The sequence below is a fragment of the Chlamydotis macqueenii genome, chromosome 1 (assembly GCF_036417535.1).
Source record: "Chlamydotis macqueenii isolate bChlMac1 chromosome 1, bChlMac1.mat, whole genome shotgun sequence".
NCBI classification, from domain to species: domain Eukaryota; kingdom Metazoa; phylum Chordata; class Aves; order Otidiformes; family Otididae; genus Chlamydotis; species Chlamydotis macqueenii.
Window position 1 is genome coordinate 213,201,663 of NC_141556.1, and position 5,293 is coordinate 213,206,955.

The window sequence follows — 5,293 nt, forward strand, 5'->3', positions numbered from 1 at the left end:
AGTCCTTCGTGAAACTGCTCCAGCGTGGGTCATCTCTTCCACGGGGTGCAGTCCCTCTAGAACGGCTGTCCCAGCGGGCCCTCCACGGGCCACAGCCTCCTTTAGGCCTCCACCTGCCCTGGCGTGGGGTCCTCCACGGGCTGCAGATGGATCTCTGCCCCTCCATGGACCTCCATGGGCTGCAGGGGGACAACCTGCTCCACCATGGTCTTCACCACGAGTTGCAGAGGAATCTTGGCCAGGAGCCGCATTACTCCTCCCCCTCCTTCTTCACTGCCCTTGGCATCTGCAGCTGTTCCTCACAACAGGCTGGTAGATGTCTCTCAGGATCCTTTTTACATCTTATTCACTTCTCATCTCCTCTCCACTTCTTGCAGCCGGGCCGGGCCGAGTTGGGCCCAGTCGGCTGCCCGGCAGGAGGCCAGAGGGTGAGGCCTGCAAGGCCCACAAGGCTCACGCCTCCCCCTCTCTGCCCCCCACTCAGCTGCTTCACATCTTCTCTCCTCTCTTTTTTTTCTGTTTTCCCCTTCTTAAATACGTTATCGCAGAGGCGTTATCAAGGGACATTCTGCTACCAATCGGCTCGGCCTTGGCCAGCAGCGGGTCCGCCCTAGGCCCGGCCGAGTCCACTGAACAAAGGGGAGCGACTTCTAGCAGTTTCCTACAGAAGCTACCACCTTAGGCCCCCCCTCACTAACAAAACCAGAACACCACTGAAGTCAATGGATTACATTTAAGCATCTTTGGTGGGTTTTTGATCAAGCTTATGGTGAAAGTTTTCAAAAAAACCCTCATCAAGTGATGCTGGCTTGGGATGAGGTCCACCAGATGGCCAAGGCATCACGATGCAACTCAGTTCAACAATGAATGCCGCAGCAGTAGTTGTACGCTGACACACTTTTTTTCACCAAGCTGTGATGAAGTCAATCTGTTTCAACCTTCTTAACTATGCTAGAAAGTTTTTCTTTAATAGTAAATCCTTTTTTTTTTCTACTACCTTTAAAATCTGTTATTATTTGCCTTATTTTCAGGGAATGAGGGATGCATGGACCCAAGATACTGGCAAACTTTAGGGATATTGCACTCAGCTTTGCTACAGGAATCGCACTCACCGGTTATAGTGTAACCTGAGCATGTGAACTTGATTTTTTTTTCTTTGGAAAAGAGATTTCAGCATGTTTACTCCTGCAAGAGGGTTGCCAGTTAGTTTTAGAAGTTGTTTGAATTAGTTTGTTGAAAAAAAAATCCAAACAAAAGCTTGTTGTCCAAAGGAGCTGGAGGGGGGTCAAGTGGCAGGGGGTTGTAAAAACTGCCTTCAGAAGGATGTTATTACCTCACCACTGTGGCCATAAAGAAAAACTTCTACCAGAAAAAAAGTTTAACAAGTTCAATAAATGTTCAAAGAACCTCACAAAAGCTTCTCGGTTTGGAAACAGCATGAGCTATTTCTTGATGCGTTATGTTTTGAGTGCGGTAAAAGAGAATTGCTGCCACGTGAAGACCTGCTGTGATCTTGCTAGGTTTCATAAGCAAAGCAGGATGAAGCCAAGATAGTTTGGGATGAGAATGCTTTAGAAGGCCTCCTGGAAATGGCCTTTGGGTTTAAAGCCATGAGCCCCCAGTGTGCTTACTCAGGGACACGTCTGCATTAAACACAGGAGTTTTGGGATTTGTGGGGACTATATATGAGCTTTGAGTGAGGGAGGGCTTTCCGAGGCGGAAAAGCTCATCTAAGAATAGAGAAAACATGAAACAGCTTGATGGCAGCTTCTGGTGTCTATGGCCAAATCCAGTCAGAGAACATAGTGTTTGGAGAACTGAGCTACTTTCCCCAAAACTCATGCGCTCAGGGTAGGAGAATAGAAATAAATGTCAGTCCAGCTCTTTCTGACGCTTGACTTGGAGAGGTTTATAAGACAGGAAAGTTGATGTTAAGAAATCAACAATCAGAGTGCTTTTGGGATGCCACACAACGGGAATATGAGCTCTTGGCTAATATTTGACTCGGTCAAACATGACAGGAGGGCCATCCTGCACTGTGTAACCTCAGTCAAAGCACAGAAGAAAGCAGAGAAAAGCCAGGAACTATCTAGGGAAAACTCCCCATGTGTCATCAGCCAGCAAAGGTGGATCGGATCTGTGAGAAACCAGGGAACCGGTAAATAATCAGACCATGCATGGAGGTCAAATTCCCACCAGGCTTCTCTTATAGCCTTTTACAACCTGTGGAAAAACATTCTCACCCCTCAAGCCACCAGAAGAAGAGAGAACCACAAAGTAGAGTACAGACAACTCAGCGTCGGCATTTTTCTTCCCGCCCTTTCAGCTGCAAAAGGTGGTCCCGTCAACCCCTGGCAGAAGTAGGCAGGTAATTGCTCATTGTTGTGATGGTCAGGATTTTCCTTTAGAGGGAAAAACCTCATTTATCTGAGCTGCCGCCAAATAGCACCATTTTCCCGAGGATCACTTTACACTGTGAAGCTTAGAAAGATTTGCGTGGTAGAAATTCATTTGTTATTCCATGTCGTACGGCTGCTTGGGCTAAATTGACAAAATATTTATCCAGAGGGTAATGCATCGATTTCTGCTCTGTGCCTTCTCCTTGTACAAGGCCATTCCACTCTGGGTTAGTGGTTTCTCAGCATTGCTACTTGGCATTCCCCCAAAAATGCCTTTTTTTTTTTCCTTACCGTGGAATTACTGACAGGCACCTCATGAGGGCAGCACGTCCTCTCTGTTTCGTTTTTCCATCTCTCATTAGACCCTGTTCTGCTTCCAGATAGAATAAAAAAACCTGTGTACACACTACAAACGCTGTATTCTGCTTATACTACTCAAGTTAACAAGGGTCTCAACGCAAAATAGGACAGAAACTATGTAAACACAGGAGGAAGAAGAGGTGACAGTGGAACGTCCCCTCTTCCAGCCTGTAAGGAGGCACAAACAGGTACAAAACCATGTTGAAAGGTCCCCAGCTACTTTTTTTCTCCCTTTTTAATATATAAGTTTGTGACCCCACTCCCAGCCAAAAAAAAAAAAAGGAGACACGCATCCATCAGGTGGAGGCAAACGTAAGAGTGCAAGACCAAAACCAGAAAGGGCTGACACAGCCCAGTGCAGAGGAAAGGACGGGGTTATCAGGACTCTCGCAGGTATAATGAGGAATGTGAGGAGGGCAGGGAGGTCTTAAAGCACTCGAGGAGTGCAAATGCACTTACTATCAAGATAAATAACAGCAGAGGAAGGGGAGGTTGCTGAGCTAAACGCAAGACAGGTCCACAGGAAAGCAAAGATGCCCATTTGGAGAGGGACTTTTGACAAGGTCCTGTAGCAACAGTAATGGCTTTAAACTGAAAGAAGGTAGATTTATATTAGATATGAGGAAGAAATTCTTCACTGTGAGGGTGGTGAGGCACTGGCACAGGTTGCCCAGAGACGCTGTGGATGCCCCATCCCTGGCAGTGTTCAAGGCCAGGTTGGACAGGGCTTTAAGCGACCTGGTCTGGTGGAAGTTGTCCCTACCCAGGGCAGGGGAGTTGGACTGGATGATCTTAAGGCCCTTTCCAACCCAAACCATTCTATGATTTCTCAAAAAATGACTTGAGCAGCAGCTTTATCAGGGCTGGTCTACCACAGGCAGGAGCCTACCTCTTATTACAGCCAAGGGAAGATGCCTGGACAACAAGGAGGCAAGAATATAGTGATACCATCCTGACATTGTCCCAGCAACATGTAGCATGGTCACCACAAATTTCAAGGTGATACCTTTAACTTCTATTAACATTAAGTTTGTTTTACAATAGGATTTATTTTGTTCTGGATGCTGTGTACAAAGGTAGCCTCTCCCCAGGAAGTCTCTACAATATATAAGGAAAGGCATAAGTAGGAAAATGTAGTCGCAAGGCAAGGTACCTACAGTACCAGGACACGGTGAGTCTTTCCCTAAATCAATCAAAATCACTAAACGCACCACAAACCAGAGACAAATTTTAGCTAAGGCACTTACCCCTACACTCCCAAGACTGGCAAGAGAAGGGAAAGTCAACTACAGAAAAACAGCTTGGAGGAAATAACTTTTTATGAGTTTATATCAGAAGGGTGGTTGAAACTCATATGAGACTAACATGTCCTGGGCTGGTACCTTGGGCACAAGATGAGATCAAAGGAAAACTCCCCTTTTAGAGTGGTACTACGTAGGTAGAGAAGAACAATATTCAGTGGCAATCTCAGGTTAGACCTTAGTTAACACGACTAGAGTGTCCCACAGCCAAGAATTTTGAGGAGAGCTGGTCCCACCTTGCAGTACAGACAATTACAGGACATTCATTAGTGCAGCCCTTTGCAGGAACAAGTCCTTATTTCAAATAGCTCCCTCCCTCCCCTGCTTTAGGGGGATTTACAAGCAGCTATGCTTTGATATAAAACTTGATAATTGAGCACATCACTTGGAAAAACCTCTGCAAGAACTGTCTTCCTCCAGTTTGTGCCAAGGGTGGTTTCTAGAGGCTTGTCAAAAGTGGTTTGAGCAGAGCATTCATGGCTTTTTTTTTTTTGCTGTGTATTTCCAGACAAGTCTCTGGAAACCCAACTTCAGTATTTCTTACAGAAAACAGCGAAACAAATCAATTTTACTAGAGGTGAGGAAAAGGGGAAGCGAGCAACCCAAGTTTATCTTCTTGAGAAGGAGACTTTCTAACTCCACTGGCTAATCCTGAAAAGGGCAAAGAATAATTTTGGCTTTCACCTTGACGAAAAGCATTATCAGCCTGTGAAAGTCAGCCAGCATTTACTTCCATGACTCATAGGCCAGCCCAACAGACAACAGGTTAAGCCCTCTTGGTATCCACTTGGTACCAAAAGAGCCCGTGTGAACTTTACAGCACTGCACACTATTTCTGGAGCACTTTGCACCTCCGGTGGTGAAAGGCCGGGGGCTCTGACAGGAGCTGGAAGGATTTCCTCAGCTGAGGACCAAGGGTCCAATCCAGCTTTTTGTGTGCTAGGCAGCAACAGAACCTAAAGTAATTTGCTGAAGCGAGCAATAGGGCATGAACTTTCCCTACCTGCTCAGTAAAGGAGGTCCATAACTTAGCTCTTTATACAACAACAAGCAAAACTCCACCAATAAAACACAAATCCTGGGTGTCCCATGCAGGGACAGTGCAGGTCTGGTTTTGGACAGACTGGTTTTCTCCCCATAAAAGTCAAGGCACAGCTGCAATTACAACAATTGTTTGTGTAGCAGGAACCCAGCCGCCTACCACTGCAACGCCAAAGAGACCAAAGCAGGCGG